Raw genomic sequence first — 20,887 nt, 5'->3', positions numbered from 1 at the left:
TTTGTTGTTGTTGTTGCTCTATATGCCATTAGCAAGTGAGGTTTTTTTCCTTTTGATTGAAAAGAAGAGATCTTATATAGCTTAGGCTAACCTTGAAATTGCAATATAGCAAAGGGTTGCTTTGAACTCCTGATCTCTGTGGCTGTGTTTTCTAAGTGCTGCAATTATAGGCATGTGCCAAACATGCATAGCAATAAGTGAGGTCTTCAAACAATAAAAGCATATATGATAGCACTATAAAAAACTAAACTCAAGCTGTTATGATGGCTCAGCAGGTGACAGAAATTACTACCAATATCCCGAGTTTAGTTCCTGGGACCCACATGGTGTAAGGAGAGAATTAATAATTGAGTCTGGAAATTTTTCTTCTAATCTCTATATGCATGCCATGGCACATCTACACACACACACACACACACACACACACACACACACACACACGAGAGAGAGAGAGAGAGAGAGAGAGAGAGAGAGAGAGAGTAAAGAAATAGAAATCTATTAAAAATTTAAACAGGAAAATTTGACATTGAGTCTTAGCAAATTATAATCCAGATTATTCAAATGAAACAAATAAGACCTATACATCAAACTTATAGTTTAAGGTTATGGTGATAGCTAATATTTCTATGAAATTATATCCTAATACAAAGATAAAATTTAAAGGGAAAATTAAGGTTTAACAATATAGAACTACAGAGAATATTAAGGTGGAACATACAGTTCAATTGAAGTTCACTTAATATAGGCCTCTTCTATTTGACTCTAGGCTGTCCACTTGCCAAAAGAAAACCAGATAGGGGGTTGGGATGTCTTGCTGGAAGGGTTGCTTGGATCAAAGGGTCAGTGATGATTTTAGTTTCTTGCTCTCTCTCTCTCTCTCTCTCTCTCTCTCTCTCTCTCTCTCTCTCTCTNTCTCTCTCTCTCTCTCTCTCTCTCTCTCTCTCTCTCTCTCTCTCTCTGTGTGTGTGTGTGTGTGTGTGTGTGTGTATGTGTGTGTAATTTCAGAGAATAAAAACCCTAAAGCTCATTTGAGTCAGAAAAGAATGGTTTTGACAGATTTCTCTGCCATTTGAGGACTGGTAAAAGGAAAAACATTTTTGAGGATATGTCTCAAAATAACTAACAGAAGGTTCTGCTGGTTATTTATTAATCTGCTTTTTACTATTTCAAGTCTTACTATCAGTAAGGAGTAAGATTAATTTTATGTAAGTCCTCAGGGTCGATCTGTCCCAGTCTACAGTTTAAGGAGAGTTGATTTGAGTATATAAATCTATTTGTGTAAGCTGTGGAGTAGGCAGGCCTGGATTTTAATCCTAATGTCACTATTGGCTTTGGCAAAAAGAAAATTCTGAATATCGTTTTCCCAATTTTCTAAAGTGGCGATTCATTTTAAGGGTTAGGGATGATGTAAGTAAAATTTGTAGTTCCTGGCACAGATTGTCAACTAACAATCCTAGTTATCTATACGATCTATCAAAACCAGCTATTTCCAACACTGGACAGGCTCAAGTGGATGTCAGTCGGTTGGGAATGTTGGATAGAAGATTCTGGATGAAGGCAGGAGACTGAACTTAATCATAAAACCTATCTATCACTGCCCCCTTTTAGTCTCCATCTTGGCCTGCTAATTCACATCCTCTCAAATGAGCTTCTGCTTGCCTCGCAAAGCAGGTAGGCCCAGCTATTTAAGCCAAGTTTTGTTTAATAGCCTGCCTTGGCTTCTTTGGAAGTCAATTGCCTTGGAAGTTAGAAGGGCCAGGGTGTCTGGGGGCGTAGCTGTGACAACGGAGGTATTGTAAAAGGTAAGAAAATGCCAGGTTCAGGAGAGAAGACCGGCAGATTCTTATTTTGTGGCTCCAGTGATCGAGCCAGGGAGCACTGAGCAGTGGTGAGTAGCTATTACTGGACTAAAGAGTCTCCCATACTTGAAACTACACCAGACTCTTGGCAGGAGCTCCTATGAAAAAATGGGATCCAGGACGCCTTGCGAGACAGGTCTGGGCTTGCTGGCTACATCCAGGGACTGGAGTTTTGTAGCCTCTCTAAACCAGTGAAGCCCTTGGGTACCACTTGCATACTTCATTGGTTGAGGAGATGGTACAGGAGCAGACCAATGGACACAGGACACAGGTCAGAGGCTGGGGAATACCTCCTCCTGGTAGCTGAGTAGGGCAGTAACTCCAGGATTAACACTGGTCACCAGTTGTGCAGCAGGACCTGGCCCGAGCGCTCTTTCCTCCTGGGGTATCACCACTGTCCCAGGCGGTGCTCTGTAGACCTAGGTCATTTCACTTGAGGAATTGTAGACACCAGTCCGAGACTGGGATCCCGGGTCTCCCCTGCGGGGTACGGTGCTCGCCTTGCGGGGTGAAGCCCTTGGGGCTCTATCCAGAGCCCTAGGGTCTACTAGAGACTCAATTGTCCTCAAGTCCTAGCAAACGGAGCCCTCTCCCGGCCGCGCGGGGCAGAGCGCGTTCCCGGCTCGCTGCTGGGCATGCGCGGCGCGCGCTGGCTGTGGCCGGGAGCGAGCGGCGCGCACACACGGCCCGGGCGGCGGGCGAGGCGGGCTCGCGGGGCGCTGGGCGCAGGGCGCGGGGCAAGCCCCAGCGGCGTGTCTGCAGCGGGGCGCGGCGGGCGCTCCAGCTCCGGGATCTTTCTCCCTCGGCCACCTCCCTCGCGTCTAGGGAGGTCGTGGCACTCCCTGAGTAGCGCGGCTGCTCGGAGGGCGGATCCTAGGTAAGAGCCCCTCGGACATCGGTGCGGCTTCCCGGGTGGGATTTCCGCGGCGTGGGCTCCCTCTCGCTTTCCCCTGAGGGTCTTTGTGAGCCGGGACCGGAGCGGTGCCAGGCTCAGCGGCCGCTGCGGTTCACTTGGACCCTTTGCAACTGGTGTCGGCGGCCAGGTGTGCGCGGCGCTGCCGCCCCAGCGCGTCCCCGCGCCCGCTCCGCGCACCCCGAAGCCAGGAGAGCCGAGCCCCCCGCGGCCTCCTCCGCCCGGGTGGTCGCTGAGGTCCCCCCGAGAGATCCCGTGCTCCCCTGGGCTGTGCGGGCGTACCTGAGTTCCGCACACCTGGATTCCCACCCTGCCCTAACGTCTTGGATGCAGGGCTCTCGGAGCGCCTCTCACCCAGCCCAAGTGGGGACCCCTCAGGAAACCTGTTTGAGATGTGGACCCGCCCTGGTATACACCCTCCAGTTGAGGTAGCTCGCTGTGTTTGAATAGTTGTGAATTCTGGATCACTTTCCAACACCATTTTACTTTTGGGAAGATGGCCTCTCTGTGGCTGTCAGTAGTGCTCCGGAGGGCTCCACACCCACCCAGAGAGACAGTGAAGGCGCCCCGGGTTTCATCCCTTCCTTCCTTTCAATGACTACAATGCACATGCAAAAATCTTTGCACTGTTCTCTGAGCCAGGCTGTTCAAATCCTCCTCCTATAGCCCCCAAGTGCTATTGGCGTCTTGCCGGGGCAGGACGCCCTAGGGTTTGGGCTTAAAATCCATAGACATTTGGAGCAGCGAGGCAATAGAAAGGGAGGTTTTCCTGAGCCAGTGTTTCAGCGAATGCATGGCTGCTTTTCTTCTAAAGGTTTCCCTTCTTGCCTCAGACAGTAAGAGAAACAGACAAAATAGCGAATAAGATAGTTCAGATACAACTTGGTTCAGACACGTGTGAGTACTTTGAAGTTTTATTTGGTTTTGCCACTTTGGGGAGGAGGTGGAATTAGGATTCCTGGAAGGCTTTTTTTATGTTAAAAAAATCGTCAAAGTGTCTGTGTTGTGTGCTGTTTCTAATTTCTTGCTCTTGAAAGGATGCCTTTCTAAGGCTCCCTGGGTTTTGGAATGGCTGCGCTCCTTGTGTAGAATTGTAGATCTTGGGACAGTGAGTCTATTGAAATTAAAGTCAATGACATCTCGCCTCACCTAGTAAAGATTTACTTCTTTTTTTTGCTTTGTTTTTTAAAATTGGGGATTGGAGGGTTTGGGGCATACTGCTGTAGTTCTTAGTTTGCTGGTGTGGAAAAATCTGTGACTGATGAGCTCGCACCACCTGAACATTAAGCTACTCTGTAGATTCATCACATAGCCTGCTGGGTACAATGAGCCACAAGCTAGTAAGCTTGTGTGTGTAGAAAGCCCTTCCTGCACCATAGTAGATTAAGACTTTGTAAAATTCCACAAGTAACTCACTTCCTTCATAGCAGGAAAAAAAAAGGGGGGGAAAGAAAGTATCTTGTAGATCCTGAGCCAAGTGTTGCTCACTGAATTGGGATGTCTACTTTGTAACTTTCACTTTCCAGAGTCATTGAGTATCATTATAATTGGCAAGTTAGCCTTTTATTAACAGTGCGAAATGCTTCAAGTGAACTCCTATTTAGGAGATTCTTTTTAATCCCCTAACAGGAAGCTGGTGTTTAATTTTGAACACTTTGCTTATTTGTGGTCAGAGGCAAAGAGTTCATTTTGTGTGCACATCCAGCGTTATCCGGATTCAATCTACACTGGTTCCTTTCAACCTTGGCTTCTTTGTAGCCCTGTGACACAGGCTCTTGCTCTCTGCTTTCGCATCTTTTCATTTCCCTTTTGAATCTCCTCTTCAGTCACTTTGTTGTTGTTGTTGTTTTTTAATCTTAAAACATAAGTTCGTCTGAGCTCGGTTTGAATAAGAAACTATAAATCCCAGATTCAAAGCTCTTTAGTTCCTTAAGTTTTATTGGATAAGTTTAAGCACTAACTTTGTGTACATTTTTGGTTGGCTTTTCCAAGTTGTATTAGACACATTTGGTCGTTTTATCTCAGTGCAAAACAACCAGAGTCTAGCTTATAAACTTTCAGACATCTGCAGGGGTATCAGAGAGGAAGGGATGGAACTGTAGCCAAAGTACTATACAGTACATCCCTCATGGGAATTGCCCCACCAAAGTGTTTGCAGCTGTGGGGAACTGGACATATTTTTCTTAAGAAACATTGTAGTGGAGTCCTTGCAAACAGTGTGAACTGAGTAGAAGAACATGGGGGTTCTTTAGGTCCACACTGTAGCATCTGCAGTGGTTTTCACATACACCTCTTAAGTGGGATTTTAAAAGAGACCATAAGGCCGGGAGAGGTGGATAAAGTGCTTGCCAGACTAGGATGAGTTCAGAACCTGTGTACCCATGTAAAAAGCTGGCATGCTGCAGACCCAGTGCTGGGGTGCAGACAGTGAATACTAGGGACTTGCTAGCTAGCCAGTGTACCTCACATGGCAAGCTCTAAAGTCAGCTGTACACACACACACACACACACACACACACACACACACACACACACACACAAACTAAATGAATACTGAAAGCAGTCTGTAAGCTATTTATATGGTTGGTAAAAAGTTCAGCAATGTTTGGAGGACTTTGTGACAACTCCTATTGACAACTTATTACAATTGACTGCAGTTCAAGGATCATTGTTGGTGAAGTATTGTTAGCCATAGCTCACACTTTGAATATATGTCTTTTCCCTTTTGGTTTTTGGTGATTGAACTCAAGGTCTCAGCACATAGCTCTACCACTGAGCCACACCCCAGGCCTCCCTTAATTTTAATCTAATGCCTGTTTTCTATTTCAGGACCATTAAGTCACTGGTTACATTTAACTGTTGCAGTTTCTTCTGTTCCAATCGGCTCTGGTCCTTTTTTTCTCAGGTTTTCTTTTCTTTTCTCTCTTTCTTCCTTTCCTCCCCTCCCCTCCCCTTTCCTTCCCTTTCCTTTCTTATATTTTCTTGACAAATTTGGCCATTTTGAGGAGTCCTGGTCATATGTGCTTTTCCCTTTTGAATTTGTCTTTTGTTTGTCCCAGGGTTAGGCGGCAATTAATCAGACCTTTGATCCCTGCATTAGGAAAGCTCAGGCAGAAAGATGATGGGTTCGAGGCCAACCCGGCTACATATTGAGGCCCTGTCAGGGTTACTGTTGCTGTGATAAAACACCATGGCCAAAAGCAAGCAGAGGAGAAAAGGGTTTATTTGGCTTTTGCTTCTGCAACACTGTTCATCATTTAAGGAAGTCAAGGCAGGAACTCAGAACAGACCAGGAACCTGGAGGCAGGAGCTGATACAGAGGCCACAGAGGAGTGCTTGTTCTCCATGGCTTGCTCAACCTGCTTTCTTAAAGAAGCCAGAACTACCAGCCCAAGGGTGGCCCTGCCCACAATGGAATGAGCCCTCCCAGATCAATCACTTTAAGAAAACGACACTCAGGCTTGCCTATAGCCCTATCTCATTGAGGCGGTGTTTTTCAATCGAGGCTCGAGCCTCTCTGATAGTTTTAGCTTGTGTCAAGTTGAATATAAACTAGCCTAGACAGACCCTGTCACAAAACAAGGAAGCTCAGCCAATGTGGGTTTTGGATTGAAAGACAACCAGGGCAAAGTGCCTTACCCATCCCAGGCCACGGTGCACACCATCAGCAGAGTTATCGGACTCATCTTGATCACTGGCTGAGATAACATCTGTCAGTTTTTTTCCTGCTGCTAAGTTTCTGGTCTTCTCTTTTCCATTCCCTCCTCTTGGGAAGGAGTTTACCAGCACAGCCTGGGTTTAAGGAGTGGGGACTTGTGACCCTTTCCTATCCCCGAGGGTGTAATATCTCTCTACAGCTATATGCTATTTATCATTTCAATAGAAAACTAGCCAGGACAGACCATGTCATGGAAAAAAGTAAACTCAGCCACTGTGGGCTTTGGATTGGAAGATGTCTGAGGTGAAGGACCTTATCCACCACAGGTCTCAGTACACACCACCAGCGGGGTTATTGGACTCATGGGAGATTTTCCCCTTTTCCTTCATTTAGTTATTTGGTTATTTGTGTCGAAATCTGACTCCTGAGTAATTTACTGTATTCTTTGGATTATAATCCAGCCTCCTGGAAGCTCAAATCCTTACCGATTGATTCTTGCATCCCTTTGATAAATTCCTATCAATCAGTCTTTTGTTATTGTTGTTTATTTGTTTGTTTTAAAGCATGTCTCTGTAAGATGTTCCAGGTTCTTTTTGTATAGTTCTAGTCTCGAGTTAGCCATTTCATCTAGGAATTGGGTTCCTATTGTTTGGAACTTTTATTGGAAAGCCAGGTCTGACCCAAGAGTGATGGCATATGCTTGCAATCACAATGTTCTGGAGGTAGATGTGTCAGAATTGTGAGTTCAACGTTGGCTTGAGCTACACTTTGAAAGAAACCAAGGTCTGGGCACTATGTGTATATGTTAATGGAATGTCATTAATTCCAGCCTTGCCTGTGAAATAAGGAAATACATCTGTGTATAGGGATTTAGATAGACACAGTCTATGTATGTATGTATGTATATATATATATATATATATATATATATATATATATATACACACACACACATATATATATATATATATATCTTTATGCATGTATAACTATACTAAAGTAAATATGAGTTCATACTGTTGTAATGCTGACTTTGACACATATCACTCTGGTTCTTCCCTGTTCATCTGGAAACTTCCTATAGCAATGAAGAGAAACCTGGCTCCATCCCACTGTTTGCTTAATTGTTCATTTCCATTATACAAGTTTAGCAGTATTGGCATTGATAAGCCTTGATAGCATGAACAGCCACGTTGCCATCTGTAGTCTGGTGCCTATATGTAGGGCCTTTTGCTTTAAGCTCACTCTTTACACAGCTAGCCAGCCAGTTGTCATGAGTTGGTTGCACACACTGCTAGTTACATTCTTACGTCAGAGTCTGTTTTCCATCTTGGAATTCCTTGACCTTAGAGTTTATTTTCATGTACAAATTAAGACTAAGCCTTGGTCTTATGAAGCTTTATGAACTTGACATGGCTATACTGGAAGTATCATTTCAAATGGCGTTGACACATTAAAGTTCCCCATCTTACCTATTACTCTCATTATGCCTACTTTTTATTTTAAACTTTATTGCTTTATCATTTAAGTTAGGTATCTCTGTGTGTGTGGGTATGTGCCTAAGTGCAGTGCCCGTGGAAGCCGGAGGCATCCATCCCTCCGAGTGAGTTATGTGTGGTTCTGTGTTACTTGATGTTGGTGCTGGGAATTGAACTCTGATTCTCTGCAAAAGCAACACTCATTCTTAGTTGCTGAGAGACCCCCCCCTCCTTTTGCCTAATTCTTAATGAGCTTTTAAAAAACATTGTTAAGAGTTCTTACAGGTTTAAATGGTTTAAAAATTTAAAGAAATGTTAGTTTTTTCAGTGCTGGAGAGTGAACCCTGAGCGTAGCATTTGTTGATTTAGTCTCCAGCCCCTAAGAGTTTTGTAAAAAATGAGCACCTTTTCAAATATGGTTTGCAAATATTTTCTTCTAGATTGTCTAATGTTTTTACTCTCTTGCCAGAGGCGATGCTTGATTCTTATCTTGTTTTTTATTTTTATTTATTTATTTTTTTAGTTTTAAAACTTTTTTATTAGATATTTTCTTTGTTTACATTTCAAATGTTATCCCCTTTCCTGGTTTCCTGTCCGAAAACCCCCTATCTCCTACCCCCTCTCCCTGCTCACCAACCCACCCACTCCTGCTTCCTTGCCCTGGCCTTCCCCTACACTGGGGCATAGAGCATGACCAACTAGGACATCCTCTGCTACATATGCAGCTGGAGTCATGAGTCCCACCGTGTGTACTCTTTGGTTGGTGGTTTAGTCCCTGGGTGCTCTGGGGGTACTGGTTAGTTCATATTGTTGTTCCTCCTATGGAGCTGCAAATCCCTTCAGCTCCTTGGTTCCTCCTTTCTCTAGGTCCTTCATTGGAGACCCTGTGCTGTGTCCAATGGATGGCTGTGAACATCCATTTCTGTGTTTGCCAGGCACTGGCAGAGCCTCTCAGGAGACAGCTATATCAGGCTTCTGTCAGCAAACACTTGTTGGTATCCACAATAGTGTCTGGGTTTGGTGGTTGTTTATGGGATGGATCCCCAGGTGGGGCAGTCTCTGGGTGGTCATTCCTTCAGTCTCTGCTCCACACTTTGTAACTCTGTGTTGTTTTTAAGTCAAGGTCTCACTATGTCATTTATGCTGGCCAGAACTCACTATAGAGTGTGTGGAAAGAATCCATGATCCCAGTCAGCCAGTATAAAAGACACCCAATCCAGGTATTTTACACATAAATCGTAAGCTTAGATTGGGCAGGGTGAGAGCTCTGCTAACTCACTCCCCACCTCTGAAGTCCCTTGTCACTTGCTGTTTCTCCTGGCCTCAGGCTCATGATCCATCTCCTCTCATGGTGGCCCCCTCCACCTCTGTCTTCTTTCTCCTCCTCTCTCTCTCTCTCTGCTTGCAACCCCGGCAATCCCCAGGTTGCAGCCTCCAGAGTACTAAGGTTGCAGGTGTGTGCTACCACACCCAGTTAGATGCTTAAGGCTTTGTAAATGCATTTGTGTGTGTTCATGCACGTGGGTACTTGTGCCATCGGACATACATAGGCATGCGTGTGTGCTTGTGTGTTGTGGAGGCCAGAGCATGACATAAGCTCTCATGTTCAGGAGCGTTGCCCATCCCTACAGAGGCAGGGTCTCCTGCTGGCCTGGCGCCCACAAGGCTGGGATGGCGAGCTGTGGAGCTCCAAGGACTCCTTAGATCTTGTTGTCTCTGCCTCCCCACTGCTGGGAATGCAAGTGCTCACTCCAGGGCCTGACTTTCTTTTTTCCTTTGTATTCTGTGCCCTGGATTTGGGTCCTCATGGTTTCAAGGCAAGGGCTTTGCGGACAGAGGCATCCTCTGAGCCCTGTGCTTTAAGTGGTTGATAAAGTAAATCTATCAATTTCAAATAGTGTACTATTTTGAAAACGAGTACCTATTTTTATATAGTTTTATCTTTTTAACATTTAATGTGTTTGTTCGTGTACGTGAGGGATGGAGCACATACGTGCACTATGGCATATGTGTGGAAGTCAGCCAGCTTTCTCTTCTCACCATATGACTTCTGGGGATTGAACTAGGGGGATCAGGCCTGCCGGGAAGCACCTTTGCCTGCTACATGAAGATGACTCATTAGACAGCATCTTTAAGATCCAGGAGAGTGTTTTCTGTTTCCTCCTTGTTTTCCGATCTACATCCCACAGACAGAGATGTGTGAGGAGTTGGGATGTGTTTATAAAGAATTCGATTCTCCTAAAGAGGAAACTGAGCAATGAGGAAAAACAAAGCTCAGAATGGGAGAGCTAGCTAGGTTCGGTTGCTCTTTCTTTCTGGCTCTCTTTGAATCTGAATTTCTCGAAGTCAAGGGTCTGAGTCTCGGCTGTGCATCTAACGAGGCACATGCCTAGGTCATGTGGGACACACTCAGAGTGGGAACTACAGTAGGACTTACTCAGTGTAATTGTTGTGGAGGATGGTAAGTGTGTGTGTGTGTGTGTGTGTGTACACACAAGTGTGTATTATTTTCAGTGCATAGTAACAAAAGAGAGGCTCCCTGTGGCCAAGGACATCAGAAATGGGTCATTGCACGACTTGTGGAGTCTAAGAGTGAGTGTCCTGGGTAGGACTCCAGGGCACTCCAGGCCAAGAGGTAGACACACTTGAGTTGGTCAGAGTGATGGGGGTGTGGTGGGAACTGTGGACATTCTCACACCCAGAGCTGACAGAAGACTAGACAGCCAGTTATGCTCCATTTTTTTATAGGCAGCAGTATAAAAACTACTCATTATACTGTAGTAGGGAAGAATGGGGCCATCAAAGCTGTTGAAGAATGCTTTGTTAATCACAGGGCTTTCTGAAGTTTACCTTTCCTGTACAGATGAGCCCCTTTCATTCCCATCATCCTCCGGGACTGTACAGTACTTAAGAGTAAAGTTGGGGGTTTCATGTCAAACCATCCTTACAATTAACAGCAGACTGACTTAAAGATGTAACGAGTGACAAAGAGCGTTTGATCCTGCTCCAGCCAGCCCAGAGTTTTGAATGATGAACAATTTCTCACAGAATCTGACAGCATACCTTAAATTAAATGAATTACGCATTTAATAAGAGGTCAGATTTTGATTGTTGAAAATTTTTTTTTAATACAAGAGAAGAAAACTGGCTTATGGAAAAAAATAATGATCAACAGAAGTTTATACTTAAAAGAGAAAGAGAACCATTTTAAAGTCTCTTACAGAAGGCTGCTTGTATTTAGGTTTATTTTGAAAATGTTGTACGTACTGTTGGAATATTGCTTAGGCTGGTCATTAATCTCAAAATATGTGCATATTCTTGGTTATCTGTGGGTCTAATGGAACAACACAGTGTTTCCGGTGTTGTAACACAGGTGCAGTCATTAGACACTGTACTCTTTCTAGATTGCTCTAGTAGTTATATTTTGTAACACTGTAATTGTAGTATTTTCTTTAGAGATTAGGAAGTTGAAAATGGTTTAGGCAAAAGAATAAGGATGTGAGGGGGAATAATTGTAAATCTGTCTGTCTCTTTGAAAGTACTGTGTGTGTGTGTGTTTCTTTGTTTTTGTTTTTCAAGTCAGGGTTTCTTTGTTTAGACCTCGCTGTCCTGGAATGAGCTATGTAGACCAGGTTGGCCATGAACTCAGAACTCAGAGATCCCCCTCCTGCCTCCCCTGTGCTGGAATTAAAGGCATGCACCACCACCTTTACCCAGCTACTTTTAATATATATTATTCCAGTTCCCTATAATGGTCCTGTTGTTCACGGGTAATGGCGATTTAGAGGAATATAGAACATGATGGTTGTATGTGCCTCACCTTAGCGTGTTTAGTTACATGTCCTTATTTATGCATATGTGTGTGTTTGGAGACGAGAGGACAGCTTTCTGGAGTTGTTTTTCTCTTACCACATGCATTGCAGGAATGGAGCTCCAGTCACCAGGCTGCAGAAAGTGCTTACCAGCCATGCCATCTCACCTGACTGATTGTTTCAAGACAGAGTTTATTTATGTAGCCCTGACTGTCTTGGAACTCGCTCTATAGGCTAGACCAGGCTGGCCTGGAGTTCAGAGAGCCACCTGCCTCTGCCTCCCAAGTACTGGGATGAAAGGTGTGCGCCACTGGTCCCCAGGTTGACTTTTAGAGTTTAAAAGAAAATGTACTCGCGATGCTAGAGAAAACACTTAACCTGTACTGTCAGCAAAAGTCTGTCACATTTAAAATGTCACATTTAAAATCTGCTCTGTTTCCTTTGGAGGCTGGAGGAGGGGCTTAGACGCCTTGAAACTCAGTAAGTGGCTCCTGATAGCCCGTGCAGACTGACTGCACTTGACTGTTCAGTCCTGTGTGCAAAGTTAAGTTCTCCACTGTATTAGTATGCACTGTTCTGTCCCCTGTAACAGTGTGCTCAGCTGTGTGTGTGCTCACATGTGAGGAATCTCCAGCCCCATTCTGATGTGTTTTGAAAATGTTATTATGGCAGACTACACACACACACACACACACACACACACACTCACATACATTCACATATACACCCATATATGCTCACATACACTTGCACACATAATACACACTCTTACACACACATTCATACACACATACACACACATTCATATATACACTCATACATGTTCACATACACTTACACTCTCTTTCACACACATACTCATACCCACTCTTTTACACACACACTCTTTCACACACACATATGTGCACACATACACACATTCACATATACACTCATACATGCTCACATATACTTAGACACATATTCACATATATATTCATACACACTCACACACACACATACACACACACACACACACACACACATTTTACACAGCAAGATCCTTGTAGTCAAGAGGGAGCACTGTGTTGGTCATCCTTTCATGTAGCTCTTCTGTGGGGCTTGCTAGATCCTGAATAATTGAAAAGCATTGGAATTCTTTCTGTGATAAAAATCTGGCCTTTGGGCCAGTTCTCGTCACATTACTCATGTGATACCCACCCGCGTAAAGCTGGAGGGCTGGTGCACAGGACTGAGAATGGGCACTCCATTGCGTTTATTCACTGAGCAGACTGACCCTCGGCTGAATTCTATGTGCATTAACTCATGGACTTGCCTAAATTATCATCACTTCGACTTTTAAATGAATAGAGTGTGAAGCCAACCCTGAGCATCAGTTTTTAAAGACTAATAGGCGAGGGGCTGCCGAGCTGGCTCAGCAGGTAAAGGAGCTTGTTGCCAAGGCGATGGGTGACCTGAATACAACCCTGGGACTCACCTGGGAGGAGAGAAGTGACTCTCCCAAGGTGTCCTCTGACCTCCACATGCATGTTGTGTCATGTGATGAAGAAAGCACAGAAACACATGCATGAAATACATACATACATACAGAAAACAAGACCAAAGTAGGCAAGGTAACTTTACCAAAGTTTAGGAATCACTGAATTCATTTTTTGGGTACAGTAGTGTTTTTGCTGTCTTTGGAAAATTACTGGGTGGATTGGAACATCACGTTTCTTTTTATGGTTCCTTAGTTTTTCACATTTCTTCCCCAGATAATATTTAAAGTCGCAGTGCCGTTTGATCCAACATCCTTGCACTTTTCATGGGCCATCTTTAGCTTAAGCCTTGCTGTGTCTGTGGTCTTGCAGAGAAAGCAGTCCTATAAAAACCTTGGGGCTGATAGCTGACCGTGTGGTTTCCCGCTCCACACTTTCCCGGTACCTCAGCCCCGACCGCTGGCAGCCTTCCTCAGCCCTCAGCTGACTGCAGTCAAAAGCGTGACTTTCCTAACTTTGATATCTTTGTCTACTGCTGTTCACCTCTTTCTCATGCTTGGCAAGACCTTGGTCATGAAGAGGGCCATCTGAATAAAGGAGACATTCATGGTGGTTGTGACAGACGAGGTCATGTTTAGGCAGCTAAGGAGGCTTGGAACAAAGGCGTGATTGAAGCTCTCATTTCCTGCCATCTTATTTGGGTGGGAAGAAGGTTATTTTGAAAACAGCATAGTCTCATTATAATAATAAGTTAAATTCTGTCTAGCATAAATATGTTAGTGGTACTTTACCAGAATGGATTTTTGTATATTCAAGACAGGGTCTGGCTACATATCCTTGGTTGGCCTGGAACTTGTATAAACCAGGCTGGCCTTGACTCACAGAGATCGGCTCATCTCTGCCTTTACAATGCTGAGATTCAAGGCTTGCACCACCATGCTGTGTGTGTGTGTGTGTGTGTGTGTGTGTGTGCACGCGGGCACACGCGCGTGCACTTTTTATAGGTGTCCTTTATCACTGTAAGGAATTTTAGAATTTAAATTAAGATATTTCTCAAGTAGAATTGTTTAATCAGAGGATACTCCACGATATTGGAAAAGCTTTTCAAAGAAGAGTAGCAATCTATCTTACCTCCACGACTTGTCTCCTACCCCTGTATTTCTTATCTGTGGTTAGTTCTATTTTCTCTCCCAGCCAGACAGTTAATGGAACAGTTGAAACCTGATTTTGTCAGCTCTCATTCGACCAAAGGATAAAGGATCTAAACATATGGAGTGACTTAATCCAATAGGTATCAGTTATATTTTGGTTCATTTTTATGGTCTTCAGGGTCATTGATATAATCAAGCTACTGCTATCTTGAAATATAAGTTTAAGTAAGATTCTGAACCAGTAGTTCAAGTGGGAATGATTGGGTAAAAACTTGTGTAGAATCTGGTAGACGGAGGTATAAGAGCCCAAAGCCAATGCTATCCTATCTTGCTGTCCTTGCTCTTTCTGGGCACTTTGATTGTATGTTGTAAGAAACAGTACATTATTTGATGTAAGACTATATTAAATGCTTATTTAGTAAATAAAGACAAAGTAGCAGGGCATCGTTGTCCTTGGAAGAATTAACATCTTGCTATTTCTGAATAATAACCTTGACTTTATGAGTCAGTGTGGACACTGATTGCAGCTGGGGTTTTAAAAGTAAAGGGTTCTTGCTTCTCCCCGGGAGCACGTCTTGCTTTGTGTGAGTCCCTGAGCGAGTGGATCTGAATCTTGGGTGAAGTTTCGCAGATTAGCTAGTCCAAGGCTGCAGCTTCTCCCACCTCGTTCAATGGACAGGAGAGTCTAGGTTTTACAGAGCCTTGAGGACACAGCCTAACTCTTGGGACCTGCAGGACAACGTCAGCTGGGACACAATTTTAAAGACTCTTGGCTGTGACCCTTTCAGCAACATCCAACTTTCTAAATATAATTTTTCTTTTCATTGTAGAGTTTCATACATGTGTGCAAAGAAACATGGTCGTATCTACCCATTTCTCCCTTCCATTTTCTCTTAAGAAGTTACCTCCTCCCAATTTTATGTCCCCTCTTTACCTTTAAAAAAATAACCCCCTAAGTCTAGTTAGTGTTTCCCATATGTGCATGAATGAGGATTAGCCATGGGATTATGGGAAACCTACCAGTGGTCACACCGGACAAAGGATGCTTTCTCTCCTGGCGGCTTTCAGATAAAGTGTCTCCAGAATGGCTTAAGCTGGGAGACCACCTTCCCATCTGTGCTGGGCATTTGGCAGGCTGGATCTTATGCCAGTCTTACACAGACTTTTGAGTTCATGACTATAATATCCAGTAATGTTCAGAAGACAGAATTTCATTAGTTGTTTTGTTGTTGTTGTTGTTGTTGTTATCTTTTTGTTTGCTTTTTTGAGTCAGGGTCTGGCTGGTCTGGAACTTGAGATGTAGACCAGGCTGGCCTTGAATTCACAGAGGTCCAGAGAGTCACCTACCCCTGCTATTGAATGCTTGGAGATAAAGTTGTGCTCTATCACACCTGGCCTGCTATGGCTTTTGTTTTCAACTGGTGCCCACTATTGCATAACCCTGTGGTACGGATGAATTTTTTACATGTATTTTTGTTCATTTATTTATTTTGTGTGTGCACACATGCATTCCATTGCCCCCGTGTGGAGACTAGAGGACAACTTGTAGAATCAGTTCTTCCCTTCCATTCTATGTGTTCTAGGGATGGAGGGCTCGTCAGCAAGTGCCTTTACTCAATGAGCCATCTCACTGCCCAAACAATATTTTAAAAAGCAGAATTGTAGAAGAGAACAAGGAACATATGTGCATGTACGTGTGCGAGCATGTGTGTATGTGTGCATTTATGTGTGTGTGTGTGTACATGTGTGTTTGAAGTATAGAGAACAAGTGATTGATACCTTGCAGAATGGCATCCATGATAATAACAAGAGCGTTCCAGACCTCACAGGCAGACTGAATTGTGTAAGCTGCATGCGGAGCGCTCCTTTTTCGGTTGTAGTGGTCATGGTCTCGTCGGCTGGGTGTCACACCTTACTGGCAATATTTTCTGTGATGTGCTTACATGGGATATGTTAGAGTAAAGATTAGCTTGGCTATTGGTAGGTCCATTGGTTTAGTTCAGACAAGGTAATTTCTTGATCTTATGGTTCACTCCTATAGTTTTATTTAATAGAAGATAGTTTTGTTTTGGTTAATGAGATTCATGCACCAATAGGAAAACATGAAATAATTACGTAGATGCACTAAATGCTCAGGGTGTGTGACGAAGGAGATAAACAAGGCTTTTGCCCTATGTGACTTGACGTGCAGTGGCAGGAGCTGGTGCTTCTGCCTTGCTTTTGGAGGCAAGGTCTCCTGTAGCTGGCTTTAAGTTGGTGACGTGGTGGAGGATGACTTTGGACTCTTCATTCTCCTAGCTCCACCTTTCAAGGGCTCAGATTATGAGTATGTACAGACATGTCTGGCTTGACACCATGAAAGAAGGTGTAGGTATGATGGTGAATACTTACCGTCTCAGAATTTGGGAAGTTGAGGCAGAAGGATAACTGTGAGTCTGATGTGAGCCTGGTGACTCACATCACCAGATACACATTGAAAAAGAGAGAGAGGGAAAGAGGGGGGGAGGGAGGAAGAGAGAGAGAGGAGAGAGAAAGGAGAGAGAAAGGAGAGAGAGAGAGGAGAGAGAGAGGAGAGAGAGAGAGAGGAGAGAGAGAGAGAGGAGAGAAGAGAGGGATGTGAGCCTGGTACAGAGAGAGGCTTTGACTAAAAAAAAAAATTTAGGGTGTAGGCTTTTTTTGCTAGTTTGTTTGTTTTGTTTTTGTCTTTTTAGAATTACTATCCAGGTTAATGGTCAACATTATTGAAAATGAAGCATAACCTTTTCCTGGCTTCACCCTTTTTCTCCTTAATTGGTATCCACATTCTTTTTTCATGCCAAATATCTAAGTACCAGTATTTGATTTTTCTAGATGTACTGATACTGTAGACTATAAAATCAGTCCTTTTCTAGATGATGTGCAGATTTACCAAAACCTCACAGGGAGTACTTGTTATTGAAGATCTTCAGGAGAAATGTCTTTATACCATTATTCTTGTAAGAGCAAGCTCGTAAGACCTTCAACTGTTAAGCCAGTTCATTATCAGAGGAGACAAGCGTTCTGGCGTCACTTTTATATACAGCATTCAGATTTCTCCTGGAAAACTTACGAACAAAGGAGCTTTTATTCCTAAGATGAAGCCATGCCAGAGATTTCAGGCTGGTTGGAAAAGTGTAAAACTTTTGGGGATAGGGAAAATTAGATTTCCTTGAAATTTGCATGGGAGTTAACTTCAACATGGTCACATGAATTGCAAACTTGTAAAATCCCTTTTGCAAGAAAGAGGAAAGAGGTGGCCATCTCCCCCCTTCCCCGGAGTCAAACCTTTCTGACACACCTCTCAAATTACAAACCACTGAAACACCCGATCCTCACAGTGCCTTTGGCGCATGTGTGTTTCTAGTTAGCTGCCACGAATGAAAGATTCATAACTCTCTGTTTCAAAAGCATTTTTATTTGCATTGCAGAAAGCTTAATTGTTTGGTAGTAGGATCGACAATTCTTTTTATCTCTCATCTGTAAGTATGGACTGGATCATGTTCGCCAACGAACTTAAAAAAAAAAAAAACAAAACAAAACCACAAAACACCTCTGTGCCAGGGGAAGATTCTAAATGAGCATTTATTGACTTATTGACTGGTATGTTGGCCATGGCTGGACGGAGATGCTTGAGTTTATGTGTGTGTATTTGTGTGTGTGTGTATTTGTGTGTGTGTGTGTGTGTGTGTGTGTGTGTGACAGAAAGCTCAGCTAACCTTTCTCTTATCTTGCCTACTGGGCATTGAACACAATATCACAGGGAGGCGGAAGTCATACAAAGTTGCCAGACAGATGGTCGGACTCCCCGTGGCAACCCTGTGACCTAATTTCCCAAGCTTCGTGTACCTAACTGGAGAGTTCCAAGTCAGATTCAGTAGTTAGGCTTGCCAGTTGAGGCTGGGAAGGAGAGAAGGGTGAGGTGGTTCCAGCGAGCATCTCTGCAGGTGCCAAGCCCACACCATATAGGCATCTCTGTTGCAAGGGACAGTGGGAAGGAGTCATTATTCCTCAATCAGCATAGTCGTTCCTTATTTGTGTTTCACACTGTCACTGTAGAATCTGTTTTTAAAATATTGAAGAATTGATAGTGAGTTAAAGTGATTATTTTTGAAGACTTATATTTTTTATTTTATTTATTTATTTTAAATGAAAACCAGACTTTTACCCCCTATGCAATGCATTCTGATTATATTTCCCCCTCCCTAGCTCCTGCCAGATAATACCTAACTTACCACATGCTTTCTTGGTCTTTCTCTTTAGGAAAACAAACAGGCATCTTCCAAACAAAGAAAGAGGAAAAAGAGAGAGAGGGAAATAGGGGTGGGGAAGGAAGGGAGAGAGAGAGGAGAGAGAGAGGAGAGAGGGAGAGAGGAAGAGGGAAAGAGGGAGGGGAGAGGGAGAGAGAAAGAGGGAAATGGAGAGGGAGAAAGGGAGAGGAAAAGAGAGGGGGAGGGAAAGAGAGAGAGAGAGAGAGNGAGAGGGAGAAAGGGAGAGGAAAAGAGAGGGGGAGGGAAAAAGAGAGAGAGAGAGAGAGAGAGAGAGAGAGAGAGAGAGAGAGAGAGAAGTAACAATAACATAAGATAAAACAAAAAGACACAAAGCCAAGTAGAACAGACAGACAGACAGAAGTTCATGTGCGAATGTCCTGGGGGAGCTGGCGGAGTCCTTGCTTTGCTTCTTATCTATACTAAATGCATCTCTCAGTTGCTCAATTACCCAAATAAGATGAAGAAGCTCTCTTTTCATTTAAAGAGGGTTAATAAATACACGTAAGGAGTTCCAATCACATTTTATTGCCTCTGTGATAGATAGCACAGCATCAAAGACAGGCACTGCTGGGAGTTCTAACTTCGGTTCGGCCTCCCTGTTTCCGTGGCCTGGCTAATGTGCAGATGTGCAGCGTTCTTGCACGCATTTGCTTCATTTCGTGTGCTCTGTCGGGATGATGCTGCACTGACGTCCTTTGCCGCTGTGATAAAATGGGCGCTGTCTGTGACGGCTAGATGGCTCTGAATCACTCTTCCTTCTCATAAGCATTGGTTCCTAGAATATCTATGAATCCCTATCCTACCACGGCTCTCTTCCCACCTGGAAGACTTTCTGGTCTCTTCGGTATTCCTTGAAGGGGCTGCTGAGCTGTGTGTAAGCATCCCACCTTCCCCCCTTCCAGCAGAGACTTGTAACCATGTCTCTTCACCACAAAACACCAGAGGATCTGTTCATTTCCTCATCCTCTGACCATGACTGCAGTTCTGTGGCCTAAGAGTTGCCTTCTGGTTATCAGGCATAGACAAGAGAGTTCTCCATAATCAAAATGAATAAGATCTGAGTGTAATAAAAACATTTGAGTTTCTGTCTGTTGTAATCCAAGTTGGTTTAAAATGGTCCTTCTCTTTCATGTGAATAAGTCTGAGTGTACAGAAAGCTCCTGACGTCACTTGGGTGACACTTTGCTCTTCTGGAATGGACTTCTTTCTTCATGTTCCTGTGTTAGTCCCACCATGTTCCCAGCTTCCTAAGGAGCCCAGACCTGTCTCCATGTCCTTGCTTCTCCCAAATTAGTCGCCCCACAAGGCCTGCTATCTCAGCTCGTGTCTCCTTGGTACCTGAGTCATTCTCAGCTGCAAGCCAAACGTTCGGCTTGGCGCTTTCACCTTGCTCCATTTTACTGTGGTGTCTTCTTAAGCTCTTGCTCTCCACTGAATTTCCATCATCTAGAGTTCAGGACGTCCAGATCTGTCTGCTGAACTTACGTATGATGTAACTATCCGTACCCTGTTCAAGGGCAGCGTTCTCTCCTTTTGGCTCTCTCGGAGCTTCTGGTTGCTGGCGCCCATCTACCCCGCTTATCCATCTATGCTTAGATGTTATTTCAGAAGCTCCTTGGCGAGAATGGGTATCTAAGAGCAGAGGGGAATGAAACTCTGCCCCAGGAAGTTCTACCACCACCCATTGCTACTGCTGCAGTGGGTGGTTGGAGGGAAACTTTTATTTTCCCTTTTTGTCTCAGTTAATGAATTTGTGCATTATCTAAACGTGGACACATTGAGACGTTTCTGGAATTCTTAACTTGGGCCTTATCACGTTTCACGTAGCATCCTCTGTCTCGTGGTCTTTTAAGAAGACCTCAGACCCACACTGTTTCAATCACGGCGCTGACTGAGTTTCTTATCTGTAGCGCGTGGCTGTTCCCCGAGAGCTGACCCTCCGTTTCTCACAGGTCTGAATATAGGACAGACCTCTAGGCATTATGTTACCACAAGTAAAGTCTTGACCGTTTGCGCAGCCTGGTCCCTCCCTCCTTTCGCTCTGTCCCTCTATATGAAGCTGCTGTTCCTCAAATAACACCGTCGGGTGTCGGGGTTTCCTAGACCCGGTCCCTTCCTTCCCCCATCATCTGTTCCCTCCTGTGAGTATGCAGTCACCAGATCCTATCGACTCTTCTGCCAGTGTGGCCCGCAGACCGTGGGCCGCTGCTCCACATTCCTGCCAATCGCCTCACGCTTCTGCTGCGCAGGCG

At 44.2% G+C, this 20,887-nt stretch overlaps 1 protein-coding gene across 1 annotated transcript in view; it reads left to right on the top strand.

Moving 5' to 3' along the window:
* The first annotated feature begins 2,518 nt into the window (after positions 1-2,518).
* The window catches only part of Eps8 (epidermal growth factor receptor pathway substrate 8), a 165,881-nt gene continuing 147,512 nt past the window's right edge, over positions 2,519-20,887 (top strand). Inside the window, exon 1 of the mRNA XM_021189969.1 lies at positions 2,519-2,736. The gene's annotated coding sequence lies outside the window, so the exon portion shown is untranslated. The remainder of the gene's footprint in view (positions 2,737-20,887) is intronic.

Source organism: Mus pahari, chromosome 2 (assembly GCF_900095145.1).
Source record: "Mus pahari chromosome 2, PAHARI_EIJ_v1.1, whole genome shotgun sequence".
Classification (NCBI taxonomy): Eukaryota; Metazoa; Chordata; class Mammalia; order Rodentia; family Muridae; genus Mus; species Mus pahari.
This window is presented reverse-complemented; position numbering and strand designations above follow the sequence as displayed.